At 46.7% G+C, this 15,807-nt stretch overlaps 1 protein-coding gene across 4 annotated transcripts in view; it reads right to left on the bottom strand.

Moving 5' to 3' along the window:
- The window catches only part of LOC119437467 (cytochrome P450 3A4), a 101,847-nt gene that overhangs the window by 68,720 nt on the left and 17,320 nt on the right, over positions 1-15,807 (bottom strand). The window contains exons 1-2 of one of the 4 annotated variants that reach the window (XM_049660587.1): positions 6,537-6,913; positions 4,409-4,499 (exon numbers count right to left, since the gene is read on the bottom strand). The exons of 1 other annotated variant lie outside the window; for it this stretch is intronic. The gene's annotated coding sequence lies outside the window, so the exon portion shown is untranslated. Of the gene's footprint in view, positions 1-4,408; positions 4,500-6,532; positions 6,915-15,807 lie in introns of those variants that run through there. 2 more of the 4 variants (XM_049660588.1, XM_037704485.2) reach the window with 2 other exon arrangements.

Raw genomic sequence — 15,807 nt, 5'->3', positions numbered from 1 at the left:
GCATGGCGCGACCTTATCGCCTCGGCACTGTCGCCGCTACTATCACTAACATCGTACTGTCCACTTTCGGCACAATGCTCGCAGGCGCCGTTGTCTGTATTATCTTCCCTCTGGAAAGTTGACGTGGCTTCCGAAGAATCGTATCGTTTTTAGCTACCAGTGTTTGCTTTAGGGCGCCACCGCAAACATTATTGAGGTGCCTGAATTTTTTCTCGCTCTCTTTCGCCGTCTTCTCATTAGCCGATCTACAGTGAAACGCATGCACGGTCTCGTCGTCGAGACTCGCACAGCAAAACGTGAGAAATTAGCCCAAACTAGCACACTATAGCCCGAAGATGCCACTGCTGCACAGCTCGCCATTGTCGAATCGCTACATTTCGAGACTGCATATTTAAAAGAAAGAAGACTCGCGTTATGTTCACAAGCAAGCACCAGTACTGAAGTAACGCGGCAACTTAAATTTCTCGAGAGGTGCAAGCAAAAAACAAATGAACGACGAAGGCCCGGATCTATGGAGACCCTAACACACACACAAAATGGTACACATACAAAATGTGCGGGAATCAGAGTGTAAGCCGAAGCCGCATTCGTCATATCGTCTTTCTTGTAGCTTGCGAAGCTCACGATCGCTCGCGACACATGCCCCGGGCGAAGCGACGACGCTTCCATCATTTTTAGTTATACAATCAAATTAGAAAATTACAAAGTGCACGCTTTATACATTTACTATATAAGGACAGGCGTTGAGTCTATATCATCATCATACTCAATATCATCGCTGACTAAACAAACACGAAGGCGCAATAGGCCGAAAAAAGTTTACAAAAAAGACAGTTTATTTTGTATTAAGCATAAATTCCTTATTGCAGAAAAGAGAAGGCCAACCAAAGGAAATTTTTGTTTGCAACCAAATCTTCATCATCCTGGATGAATATGTTTTACCGGTGTCCGTGGTTTATCAAGTGCAATCTTAGAGAGTTCTGTGTTCACGGGTAGATATGGATATAAAATAGACAGACGATTAATCTATGTATCGTGACTTCATTATGGTACAGAAAGAAAAATCTCCTTTACGCAAGGGCACCAATAAAGTTCGGCGCTCGGCGTCCAGCCACACTTTATCAAGACAGCGTGTGTCTGAATATGACATTTCTTCTGTAGTGTTTAATCAACACGTCTCGGTTACATTAAAGCATAGTAATTAATATGCATGCTTCGTGCAATGTTTATGTGACGGCACCATTGGTGACGTCGGTGGTATATAATGTACATTTACGGCAGGCCCTGCGCACTGACTGTCGAGAAATTTACATAGCGATTTACACGGCCTTTCAGTAAATCATCCATGCACATGAAGACATTGGTTAAAAATGGCTAAATTACTTCCTAAAAAGCACAGCAGCCAGACACAATAGCCCGTGTGCCTTTCTGCAGTACACAATTTGCATCCAGCGTGCTTAACAAAACTCTGCAGGCGTTGTCCTGTGGACGTCCTTCTGCAATCCGAAAGCAGACATACTAATATGTCCGCATGTTAATTTGTGCGAATGTTCATAGGACTTATTTTCGGGCAAAAAATATCACCCAGACTGTTACGTCTTCAGATCGTCCGTCGAATGTTCGTTATCGACTCAGGACGCTCGGTTCTTTCCTGGACGTCACGCGGATATTCGTTGTACAATGGATGCATAAACAAAAAAAAAAAAAGGAACTACTAAAGCGTACTCCAAGATAATCTGAAACGAAAGAGGTTGGGGAATGCAGCAATAACAAAGCATAGAACATTTTGGGGCCACAATAAGTATCAGGTAGTGCGTGCAATCCGGAAAGGAGTAATGGTGCCAGCGCTAACGTTCGCAAATGCCATTAGACAGTTTTAGTTACACGTACGTAGAGGCATTGCGTACGTAGAGCTTCTACGTGTAAGCAGTGCGCATGCGCAGAACGTAGCGGCCGCGCTCTGGTCTCACGGACGTACGTGAGATTCGATTTTTTACGTGCGTTTCTTGCGCACGTAGACAGCTTCGCGCGGGGGTTTCGCGAGATCACGAACAAACGATAGCGTGCTGAGCGCGCGCTGATGGCTTGCATGGAAACACGGCGACAGGATGACTGGTCATCTATTTCATTCCATGTCAACGATGACAGCAGATAACGCTTGCACAACACACTTTCGGGCAATGCGGAGACGATGACCGGCACGCATCAATGCACATCACTGGCTTCGCTGAAATACTCATCTTGAATTGAATTGTTCATATTTACCGATAGATGTAGCTACGTGGTGCGTCGCGTACGTGTAGCTAAAAGCGTTTCAGATGGCGTGCACGTAAGGTACGTAGACTGTTCACGGTTGCGTACGTGAAGTCTCCACGTACGTGTAACTAAAACTGTCTATTATGTGCTTAATATCAGATAGCTTGTCAGGGTTGGAAGTTAACTAAAGATCTGTAGGCCGGTTGGCGTTGGGAGCCCGCAGTAAAACCACAAATTAGGCAGTGCAGAGGGACGTGCATTGGGCCTTTTTTGAAGTCAGAGAAGCAAAGAGCGAAATTAGTTTTGAATTCTCAGGAACATGGATGAAAATAAAGGGGCAGCTAAAGTGCACAAGCATCTGTACCTGAAAAACGTGGACATAGAATGCAGGAAGTGGTCAAGAAAGTTGACAACCAAGTACAGGGCAATTGAAACTGTAAATAGACAACCAGGCGTCATCATAAAAAAAACTGAGAGAAACAAATACAGTAAATTTGACGCAAATAATGGAAACAAAAAATACGATGGAGATTTACAAGACTGGAAATTAAGAAATCGGAAAACAAAATCTGTACGATGAGACGAAGGTAACTGCCTTGCTATTTAAAGCTCTATTTGCAACTATTGCAACAAGGTGAGGCATGTGTATGCTGCAGCAAAAATCTGGAGGCCACATCCTAATGGCATGCGAAGGAATTCACCTAGTGAGACCCGTAGTTAACCTCCATCTTCCAGATGCGCTGGGGTTTAAAGTGGGTGGAAGCATCAAGCGATCAGCAGTCGAGATAAGCAAAAGACGTTTAGCGTATTGGTGGAAAAATGCCTGTAGATCGTCATCATCACTTTACCTTTTTTGTTGCCCCCCCCCGCCCCCCTCCTTCCTCCAAGGCAAAAAAAAAATGCCTCCCCCATCTATACCAAATAGTGCTTTCAAATAACCGCAAATCGGCTATCCGGTTTAACCGGAGGGAAGTGACTCCGTTCTCGAAAGCCGGTTATCCGGATTTCAAGAAACGGGTAGTCAGGATATCCGGTTTAAATAACCGGTTAGCCGGATATTCGAATATTGGGACACGAATATTTCGTGTTTAAAAAAAAAGAAAGGTAAGGAGGTTAACCAGAGCATATATCGATTTTGCACGCACAGTTGCAAAAATATTACAAATATAAGAATGCAACAGAAATAGACGGGCAATTTCGGCACAAGTACAGAAGAACAAACATCCGGCTGTCCGAATATCGAGATACTATTAACCGAATAACCAACCAAAAACCTGATCACTCCGGTTTTCAAATTCGAATAACCGGTAAATCAAATAACCGGAGAACCGCTTTTTCCTCAAAACCGGTTTGATGTTGCTGCACTAATACCAAACTATAGCAGGTGTGTTGTTTTTTTAGTAGGTTACAAATTTTAGAAATTGCTTCTAGGTAATGACAATTCTAATCTTTCAACTGAATTGTTCGAAGAGGCGGACATCACTTAAACAATCAAAATGCATTATCGACTAATTTATGAAAGTTTACTAATTGTGTTCATTTATTACTATTGCGGCAGAATATGCAATTTATGAAATGCAGCCGGTGAGCTTGCAAGGCATATCCCACATAGAACAAATTATGAGAACGACACCAGTTTCGATATATGCGCGTCAGACTTGCAATCAAAGTACATTGTTGTTCCACTTCAACATTTATACCAAAATACAATTTTATGCATTGAAGCACACGAATACTCGGAACGCCAACGCATTTTGTTGCCCAACTTGAACATTATCTCGAAACATGGTGTCATCCGGCCAGTTAGTTCCAAACGGATACGCCTTGAAATCCTCTATATTTTGCGAATTGCAATACGTGGAGTAATGTTATAAGTTAAAGCATAATTAGTGTAATGTTGTTAATCAGTTGATAATGCCACTTCCAGCTCTCGTGTAAATATTATCCGCCTTATCGAGTAATCCAGCACAATTACTGGAATTGTGCTGTCTGGAACTGAAAATCTCTATATTGTCTAACAGAAGCCACAATATATGAGATAATCGCCTCAGAGGTCAGATACCACGTGTGTCCACAACGGCAACGTTGACGACAATGCACGAATCTAGTTGTGTGCGCAGAATAACAGCCTATGGACGTTAACCGCATTTACCTGATTTACTGAGGTTGCCGCACGAAGTTCACTGGCTTCAAGTGGCCCGCTTACATGCGTCGTGCGCCTTGCTGTATATGGAGAGCCTCCTCTGAGAGGCGAAAGCATACGTGCTCAGAGGGACGAAGTGCTTTGGCAGGCAGGCTTTTCACAATTTCATCATACCCGGAAGCACTCAAGCCCACCCGAGTTTCCTTGACAGCCTCCGAACATCAATACAAAGCAGCGAGGAAAGGACAGTTCGAACTCTGCATTCGGCTTTGTTTGTGCAGCGTGGTGTCGCCCAACACCTGAGCACACACCGGACCGTTTTCTTCCGTTTTTTTTTTTCTTTCTTTTTGCGTTAAATCGCATCGTTTCATCACACACGTCAGCCGTAGGTGTTCACTGCCATAGTCGTCACCTTGAAGCAAGAGATCGCGTTGGACGTGTTTTCTGTGAACAGAAGTCGCCCAACTTTCGCTGCTACACGCCGTGGTGACTTAGTGGCTAGGCGTCGCGCTGTGGGATTTGATCCCGAGGTCGCCGGATCAAATCCCGGCCGCGGTGGCCGCCTTTCGGTTAGGGCGAAAAGCAAGTACACCCGTGCACTGTGCATTGGGTGCAAGTTACACAACCCCAAGTGCTCAAAACTAATGCGGAGTCCCTCGCTACGGCGTGCCTCGTGCATTCACTTTCGCTATTTGCTTTTTCTTTCGCAGTTCTCAAGTGGAAATAAGCCGATAGCCACAAACTGATTCCATGAACAACTTTACATGCATACAAATTCAACGTGACGCCAGAATAATGAAGTAACACATAATTTTAACGTGAAATATTTAAATAAAAATATTTTCGCCATTTTTGTAGTATTATTTCCCGATTTACAGGCGACACAGTGATGAACAGTAGGCGAGCCGGTGCTATTAAATGTAAAGCGATGCCTTTGAGTTTGCGGAGTGAATAATTCAGAGAAAACGCTGCAAGTTGAATTTAGAACAGCTCGAATCGTCGGTGAGATGGCATGAACTCTCCCAGCAGCATGCGAAAGTCAAGTAAGATAAGGCGTGCACACACAATCAGCGAGGCTTATGCCCCCTTAGACAATGGAACAAAGCTCACTAATTTACAATGACCCCGCCCGCAAACAACTCGGGTTCTAATTTTAGAATACCGTCCTTGTCACTCTTATTCGACCTTTTCCATAGCACGCTTGGGCCTCATTGATACTATATTTTCGTTAGGAGGCCTGTTTCAATCTCTCCGGGCACATTCGATACACGGTTCGTTATGAAATCACGACCGGCTTCACTGGTCATATTGTTTCATTCGACAATTTTCCGGAGTACTTTCACTATAGCATGACGTATACAGCTGACAGTGGGATGCGTCACGGGCACCTTGTGGACGTACGCAATAACTACGTGACGAGAAAATAACGCTAATGACAGGTGTGCCATTTCCATCGCCGCATTCGCTCCCACTGGCTTATACCCCTGTCACACGGCACATGTAATGGCATTCGCAGCAGATGAGATTGTGTGTTAATGCCATTTTTGTTGCTTCTACACGGGCATAGTGAATGACATTCACTGCTAATGGCATTCGCCCATTGAATGAGTTTCCCGAACTCATTCACGCGCGAATTGTGCACTCTCGACGACAGGGGCTTGGGAAAAAATTACAAAATAGTTAAGTTAGAACGAAATGTAATATATGTTCAAATAACCATCCAATGTGTTCCTTTGTATTGTTAACAATATAGTGAAAAAACGTAAACAAGAAGCACGATTTGTAGGGTTTCGCTATCATAGCAGCCTGCCGATAAACATTGCCATCAATTGCGAATGCCATTTTGTTTACCCGTGTAGACTGGGAACCCAAAACGGCAACGACATTCGGTACGAATGTCATTTACTGCAAATGACATTACATGTGCCGTGTGACAGGGGTTTAGTCGATCGAACCGTACTGTAAGTGGCATCCCCAAAGGTGACTGATAGAAAATACGTCTCCGATTCTTTGCAAAACCTACTTTCAATGTGTCTACGGGACATCGAATAGAAACAACCATAGTCCCTGCCCTCCAGAAGGAAGTCTTATATAGTGACGCCGGTGAAGGTGCAATCGCGCCTGTGGCGAAACTCACCCAAACAAGACGAGACACACAACGGCAGCGGCCCTCGGGCGCCAGGCTGCAGCTGTTGCAACAAGCGCCGGCCTAGCAGCTGCCCGTTTGTCGAGGGGGCCTCACACAGGACGCTCCCCTCTCTTCTACGCCGCACGAATCAGATACGACGCCTACACGGAGGCCTCTTTCAGGGGGGAGGGGGCCCGTCCAGCTGATTTCGTTTCAGCGCGCAACCGCATGGCGCAACCGAGGCCGAGCGCTCGCGCCACGGTATTACGCGATAGGGAAGGCTCCCAGCGGCGAGCGGAGTGTCGATCTTTTAAATGCGAAGCATTTCTTGGCGAACATTTGCCACTTTGAGAGTATCTACGAGGTAAATATACCTGGTAGCGAAGCTTCCATAGAAGCCCATACGTTCAAAACATGGCGGTTCAAGGGACTTAGCGCCATGTGTGTGAGGAAGGAACACTTCCGACGGCAAAAAAAAAAAAAAAAATGATGTGACGTTATATCAATTAAAAACAGAAGTGACGTCATTTTGTTCTCAAAGGCGCGAAATTTGTTTTCGGAGGCCTGCCATTAGAGCTGTATATTCAAATGGCCCGCCATTCGACTTGAGGGGCGTATCGAGCTTTCAGCGCGAGAAGCGATGCAGGAAAGTGTCAGCAGTGTGGGTGTCGAAATCGCATCGCTGCACATAACATACTTTCTTTGGAGGCCGACGAACGTTTTGGGCGTAGAGTGCTCGTCGTTTCGTCGGACGCCAAGCCCGTCGGCCAGCGCTGTCGCACGAAAACAACTAAAGTAAACAATTATCTGGCGGTCGCCACTCACTACTTTTGACTGAACAGATTAAGAAGCAATGAAACTACCCACGTCACCAAATTCAGACAAACGTCGACAAGCAAAACAACACAACATGTGAGGGGGGCGTATCGTAAAAGGTGAACTTTACGAGCACACGTTACGGCACACTTCAAGAACTGCATCGCATTGCAAGTGATAGCGCCCCGCCGCTATCGGCAGGCGCCCTTACGGTGGGCGCTGACAAAAGGTATTTATTGATAATGATCAAGTAAAATATTGTTGTTTCTTATTTTCTTGCCATACGTATATAAAATTTTTTGGGAATTTTATTTTCGTGGAATGAATCTAACTGCGTCTCGCTTTAATTAAAAACGCTTTTTTTCTTTCCCAATGTTTGTTCCCTACAAACATAGTCACGCTTCAATCGCTGCTCCTTCCGCACCCTGCCGCACCCTGGCGCACCTTGCCTTATGCATGGCGCGGGCGGTGACCCTTCGACTTTTACAAGCTCGTGCGAATCCTAACCTTGCGGTTCTACACGCTATATACCCTGAAAGATATCCCAGTGCGGACTGCCCTGCCTGTGGACTAACGGCAACATTTAACCATGTGTTGTGGGAGTGTGAAGCCATCGGCTCCGCCTTCAGCGAGGATAGATGGGCTGCACTTTTGGGCAGCCCCGAACTCAACGACCAAACCCTGGGCGTCCAGAGTGCCCACGATCGGGCCGTCAAGCTCGGCTTGCCGGTCCCTACGTGGGACTAGCCGGGTGGCGCGGGGTCTCCCCTGCGTCTTCTCTGGACCTCAATAAAGTTATTTCACTCACTCACTCAATCGCTGCTCCCATAACCACCCTAGCTGATGTCGGTGACAATTCGTTCTGAATCGCTTTTCGCCCGAAGCTTCGCGAACTATTTGGATCAACCACCAAATCTATCTAGCGGCCTACGTCTTGGTGTTCTCATGGTCACTTCGTTAACTTGGTGTGTACCAATATTTGCATAGTACGACAAGAGCGTATGACGAACATAAATGATAGGTCATGACATGAATGTCTTGACATGCGTGTCGTATAGGTCATGAAACTGCTGCGTACGTCTTGGTGCCCTCATACTCGTTTCGTTAACCTTGGTAGGCTCCCCGCACACTGCTTCACTTAAGATCGATTCCCACAAGGCGTGGATCTGCCGGCTTTTTTTTTCTTTCTTTTTTTTCAACCATGAGCTTCCCGCTTTCAATGTGCATACCAGCACAACCACCCGAAAGTGCGACCCTCACGAACCCGTGCTCAACGCATCAGTGACAAATGCGCCAGCGTAACTAACACGGATGCGACAAGGCACGCGTTTGATCGAGCCCGATCCGGATTGAAATTCTCGGCCGCGATTGCTTCCTTTGCTCAAGCTGCTAGAGGGAGCCAATCGCGGTCGAAATTTTTGATTCGGATTGAGCTCGAACGCGATTGAATGTGGCCGTGTGACACGGCATTCTATAACTCACGCGAGTCGCGGATCAGTAGGCCAAGCGATCCCTTTCCCACGCTTGGTCGAAATTTCCCCTCGTCTATTCGGTGTGTTGTTTCTGGTTTCTCAAACTCGCTGCGACAATGTGCCCAAGACGGATAACAGTTATCCGAGTTAATCGCGCCGCCACCGCGTCGCGATTGCAGGGCAAAAGCAAAGCTCAAGTTCTTATCGGCTGCTCAGTAGGCAGGAAGAACACGACAACAGCGTTTACAATGCGGCCGGACTCGAGGACGACGCAGATGCGCCGTTCTGCCCGTTATCACCGTCTTCCGACGACGATGTTCTGTGTCATCCCCTTTGAAACGAGGCGGTGACAAATAGTCCCCCTAGCCTTCTTGGTTTAATCAGGGTTTAAAACGTCTATCGCTATCTAGCACTTTGCCTATTTTTTTCCGCTTGGTTTGCCACGCAGCATAACATCAGAATGGGGTTAAGTATAAGCATGCAGGCCCGTTTCATGGAGGTACTGCAACAGCGACTTATAAAATGCGTTGTCCATAATCCATCTATCATAGTCTTCTACTTGGTCACTGTTTAATTTCACGCCTTTCAGAACACTTTCTGGAATTTTCTTTGTCCCAGGACACGTCCAAAGTAGATGGTGGGCATTCGCTGCAGACGCAGGAGCAGAGCACTTCGGACACTGGGCAATGTCTTCGTACGGTTGACCCCAAGAACAAGTGACGGCTGGTGTAAGGGCCGCCCCGGCCCGAAGAGAGTTCCGGAGAGAGACTTCTTCCACCCGAGAAAGGTTGTGGGGAAGGGAGCAGACACGCGGGGGGATGAGGGCACGCGTGTCTGGCAATGAAAACAGAGCGGGGGCTCAGAGGGAAGTGAAAGAGGAGGTGTTACGGGTGTCTAGAAAGAGTGAGCAATGCGATCCACAAGGTCATTATCTGATCTCGATCTTTATTATTTAAAACCTCTATCACTATGCTGTAGACGTCCAGCAACAAGCAGTTCTCTCACTCGTCAGAACGTGGGCGAGAGCGGCGACGGAAGCGGCGCGCAAGTTCAGAGCTGGCATGCACGCCACACGGCCGTCCACCGCGCCTACTTTCCACGCAAAGCAATCAGCGGTTTTCCTTCCACTGCTCTTTTTTTTTCATTTTTTGAAACACAATGCGCGTGCGCGTGGCACTCGAGACGCCCCGGGGCAATCGATAGTGCCGTCAATACGGCGGGTCCGTCGCTTCCTATCTCAGGTTGCCACGATACCCCTAGCGCTTACATCGAAGCGTATCGCGTTCTTTCTCCCCAAGTTTGAGGGGCACGCGCATCTTCTTGGCAATTGCTTCCCGTTAGTTGCATTGTGGGGCGGTCTAACATTTGTTATCGCATGGAAGCGAGCTCACTTACTCAATCAATGCTGTGCCGTACGAAATTGAGCTCAGCAATACATCTAAGAACCACACGGACAATTTTTTTAAACTTTGGCGCGCCACCTAGCGAGAGCATCACCATGTAGCTTCAGCATGAGATCAGTTGACGTGCACGAATGTATGAACGGCTGCCGCGGAGCTGCATTTGGAAAGAGAGCCTTTCACAGAGTTGCAGATTGGTGTGGCATGTTCGTTGTCTGCAATTTATCTTGCAGATGATTTAATTTAGTATATGACATCCACTCTGCTTTCTACAAGCGACACACCGCCGCTCCTCGGCTGGAGGAAGCACCAGCGTGGCAGAAAATGGAAGCGACCCCACCCCGAGTCGAGTTCCGGGAATCCTCCGCCGCCCCCAGCATCTCGGCTACCGGACAGGGACCGAGGGCCGAGAGGTTTCTCCTCTCGAACACATTCGGCGCTCGCCTGCGTCTTTTGTACAAAATAAATTCGACCTGCCGTGGTTGCTTAGTGGTTATGGTGTTGGGCTGCTAAGCATGAGGTCGCGGTCGTTGAAGAATAATTTCATCGTAATTAATCTTATTAGTCTTTTATTAACCTTAATTACTTTTAATATCTCTTTAGTAGTCATTGCATACAGTCAAAATCATAAATATCAGCAGTCATACGTAATCATATGGAATTCTCATATATACTTCTATAGGACCCCATGTATACCTATGGAGCGCATCATGTCACGCGTAACAGAAGGACAAATGGACAGCCAGATTTCGGAGGGATGTAGCCCTAGAGTGCTTACGCATTAAAAAAACATTCGAATGAATTATCGTGAGCGACAAGCCAACCTGTATTTTCCTTATTTTTTCCTTTCTCAAATCCTTTTCTGTTCACACTGGTGACCCAAAGGCGCCGCTGATCTGACGTAGCCGACTGATTCAATCGAAATAAACCGAAGTCGCATATCCGTCGAGGCTGGTCGTAAAGGCTACACGCTTCTTCGCCTTCCAGTTATTTAGGTTTCCGATAATTGTTTGTGGAGCTCGCAACTGTGCAATGCTTCACGGTGGATCTTCAATGACTCGACATAAGAAAAGGAGCGCTGTAAGAGAGGTACAGTGGCTTTGATATGCTACGCATGCTGTCGAATCAAGGCAATGCAAGCGCGTCAACGCTGCATCTCACAACCCAGAGAGGAGGAAAGCGTCTCGATCGGCGGCGCATACGACCGCGTTTTCCTCGCCGTGAAAAAGGTGTTAAGTACACTGGGAGCACGAAAACTCTCAGATCACCATGAAGGAAATTACATAAAGCAGCGGAACTTTGCACTTATTTGACGTTCCCACTGCGAAGCTCAACGCCCAGAGCACATCTTACCAAATAGACAGACAGTGAACTTTATTCGATCCTGAGGAGCTTCCACGGGGGCGCCTATCGGGGGCCCGCGGAATCCGGTGGCCAAGTCCAAGTCGGGGCCGGAAAAGCGTGATGTTCCGCCCTTTCTTGGGCCCTCTCGATTGCCTGAAGTTGTGTCTGGAGCGATAGGCTCCGGAGTGCCTCGTCCCAGGCGGCTTCGCTGGATAGAGGGCCGTTAGGTAACGCGGGGCATCGCCAGAGCATGTACGCTAAGAAACATTAAATCTCATTACAGTCCCGACAGCTTGAATTGATGTCTATGGAAATACGGCTGAGAAAGCCCCGCAAGGGGAATGAGCCCGTCCGGAGCATTGTAAGTGTAACCGACTGAGACCTGTCTAACTTCGGGTGAGGAAGAGGATAGGCCCTTCCACTAAGCCGATAGCGAGAGGTTATTTCGTGAAAAGTAAGGAGCGGATCGTTATGCGGGATTTCACCCTGTCTCCATAAGGTCTCCGTGCCGCCTCGGCGCGTGAAATCTCGCGCACGGTCATGGGCAAGCTCGTTGAGGTTAGGTATGTTCAGATAAACGTCCGCACCAATATGTGCGGGAAACCAAGAGATGAAATGAGTGCCAGGGTTTGTTCTCTTTTCCAGAATGGAGGCAGCCTCTCGGGCTAGGTTACCCGATCCGAAAGCTTTGATGGCCGCTCGTGAGTCCGTGAAAGCGTTGGTGCGCGAGGGGTCGGTCATGGCCAGGGCGATGGCGACCTGCTCCGCGACTCCGCTCGTAGCTAACCTGACCGAGGCCGAGGAGCGTAATTCCCCTTTGCCGTCAATGACTGCCAGCGCGAATGTGCTAGACTTGCCGTACTGAGCCAAGCCGACAAAGACAGTCGAATCTCGATTCTCGCCGGCCTTCTGTAAAATCGCCCATGCTCGGGCTTTTTGCCTGTATTGTATTGCGGGTGCATATTCCGAGGGAATGGGCTGACCGCAAAGGTTGCCCGGGCCTCCCTGGATAAGGTGATTTTCTGTTCGTTGAGCATTCTGGGAGCCATACCCACCCCGTCTACGATGCGTCGGCCTGCCCTGGTTGACGAGAGCCTGACTACCTGAGCCGTGACCTGCGCTTCGATCACTTCAACAATGTCGTTGAGCATACCGAGTTTGCTTAACCTGTCCGAGCAAGTATTTACTGGTAACCTGAGTACCTTTTTGATGCTCTTACGCATGAGAGTATTATGCTTATTTTTTAATGTTTTGGTTCAGTTAAGGACCGAGGCTACATAGTTGATGTGACTCACTAGGAAAGCGTGATGTATCCTGAGGAGGTTTTCTTCACCTAGTTCCTTCTTGCGTCCTGATACTCTAGCAACGAGTCTCAGCATGCTTTCAGTTTTGGCCATGATGTGCGTGAGCCTTTTGTCATTACATCCTCCCACGTCAATCATTAATCCTAGGATTCGGTTATATTCGACTTGAGGAATGAGCTGCTCGTTTCTTGCAAAGACGGCTATGGGAAGTTGGTTAAGGGGGGTGAGCCCCCTAACACCTTGCCTGACCGGCCTGTACAGTAACAATTCAGATTTGTTTGGGGACACTTGGAGGCCCGTGCCTTCCAGGTAGGACTCCGTTGCGTCTTAGCGAAACGTAGTAAATCAAGATCAACATGAATCATGAGCTAGACCCTAAAGTCAAGGAACGAATTTTGAAATCCAATATTTTCCTGATAGTGTACAGAAGTTTACGTAATTTTTGGAGAAGGAACACACACGCGCACGCACGCACGAGCGAGACATGGTTGACCCGAAGTTCGGAAGAGTTCAAGAAGCGTGTATGATCTATTTATAGCACACGATGTAAGCTATAATGCATGAGCAACGCAGGCGTGTTACATAGGGGTGCCCAGTCGTTTTTAACCTTGCGCGTATTCTGGCTATAGTTACCAAGTACAGCAATCATACTGGACACGAGATACAATTGAAATTGACCAGAGAGAGTAAGCACGCCCTCACTCGTTCTTCTGAAAAAGTTTTTTATATTAACGATATCAGTCCTCTAATCACGCAGATATAAACGCATCGAATTCACGGAGTAATGGCTGCCGATTGTAGACAGGTTGGGGCATAGCAACAGCGGTTTTTTGTTACTGAAAGAGAGGCGTGAAAACACGGACACAATTAAGCAAGAACGAGAAGGGCAAGACTCGTTGCTAGTTGTGTGCCTGTTTGCATGCCTCTCTTCAGTAACATGTATTCCTACCAAGTTGCTCAGCTCTGGCTCGTTCTAAGTGGCTTCCTGTTATAACCGCGCGAGGAGGATAAAGAAACAAACTGGAGGAGGTGAAAGAAGAAACACGCGCATGTCACCCTTATTTTGAGTTTATAATATTTCTTTTCTGGATGTAAATGTCTCTGCGCCGTCTAAATACATGCAGAGGTACAGTCTACCTCGAAATAAAAAAAGTGAGCCTGCCAGGATTCGGACCTGGAATCTTCTGATCCGCTGTGAGACGCGTAATCCGTTGCTCCACGGGCCCAGCAGTCCAGGGCCTGTGGCGCAAACCGGCGTCCTGGGCCACTCTGCGTCCTTGGCTAGGACGCAGGCTGGCGTTCGCGTCATTTATTTTATTATTACGAAGTAAGGACAGCATAAAAGAGAGAAATGATGATGATGTCTTTGATTTAAAGATTGAGATATTTGCTTGGTTGTTGACTTTACATGCTATACTCCAAATATTGGGTGCGAAATAACTTACACACTTATCACACAATATCACAAAAACGCCACATACACCCGCTGACACGCACATAAACTCAAAGTGTTCATGAAGCCTCATTAGGCTTGCAGTTTTCAAAAACATCATCAGTGCTGCCGTTGCGCGGAATGCGCAAGCGGTGTTTCTCAACGGGCCAAAAAATACTCTGCAGTTTCAAGCTTGAGCAAAAACTGCATTACCATGAAACATGCTGAGCATCCTCAGGTACGTTGCATAATGAGTACAGCGGCGAGTGTAATAACAAAGGTTCATTTAAAGTAGTTGGTGTAAGCCACGTTGAGCTTGATGCCGTGAAGGGATGCCCTGTCTTGCCTATTGAGGTCTCGCGGGAGGTTGAACCCACAAGATGGATGAGTTTTATAAAGGGGCCCCATTGAAAGTAGGCCACCAAACACAACGCTATGGACACGGCAATAGACATCAGAAACGCCACGTCTTTCCTCGAAAATGGCAATTGTCTCCGTCCAATTTCCATGTGTCTCCGGCAATGCGGTCAGCAAGAACATATTGCCTCTATGCTACCGTGACTAGGCAACCACTGCAACACGATGCTGCGACGTCGTTCGCGGGCTTGAATACACAGAAGCCTGATGTGGTTGATGAGCTGCTCTTATGTGTGTTGTGAGTTCAGCAACCACAGGTCCACTTGTTAGTCAGTGAATATTACTCACGATTAAGCCCTTTGATCTAGAATGTAAACTAAATCTGCCTGCCGCGCAGCCAGTTCATTGGCTGTATAGCTCAGGTCTGGTGCCTAATTGTGGCAGAGACTAGTGCACCAGCCCTTACAAAAATTTTTGTAGAAAGTCTATATAAAGTGTGTAGACATTTGTCTATGAAGTCAACAGACTTTTTGTAGACATTTCTTTAGACTAGTCTACAGACAGTCTATGGACTTATGGCCATACACTATTTGTAGACTAGTCTACAAAATGTCTGAGTCTATAGACTGAGTATAGACTGTCTATAGATCAATGAAATTTCACTTTTGTAGACAAATGTCTATAGAATGTCTATGGACAAATGTCTATAGGCTTATATAGTTCTGCTTTTGTAGAAATAAGTCTATAAAATGTCTATAGACAGATGGCTATAGACTATCTATATATAGACTATGTCTACAGACAAAAGTCTATAGGTTTATTTAGTTTTACATTTGTATACATAAGTCTATAAACTATCTACAAACGTCTATAGAGTATCTATAGACCAGTCTATGGACAATCTATGAACTTATGGCAGTACACATTTTGTAGACTAGTCTACAAAATGTCTGATTCTATAGAGTGACTATAGACGGTCTATAGATCAATGAAAATTCACTTTTGTAGACAAATGTCTGCAGAGTGTCTATAGACAAGTCTATAGGCCTATATAGTTTTACTTTTGTAGACATGTCTATGAAATGTCTACAGACTATAAACTATTCCTATAGACCAGTATATAGTCTGTCTATGGACTTATGGCCTTACACTTTT

Source organism: Dermacentor silvarum, chromosome 1 (assembly GCF_013339745.2).
Source record: "Dermacentor silvarum isolate Dsil-2018 chromosome 1, BIME_Dsil_1.4, whole genome shotgun sequence".
Lineage (NCBI taxonomy): Eukaryota > Metazoa > Arthropoda > Arachnida > Ixodida > Ixodidae > Dermacentor > Dermacentor silvarum.
This window is presented reverse-complemented; position numbering and strand designations above follow the sequence as displayed.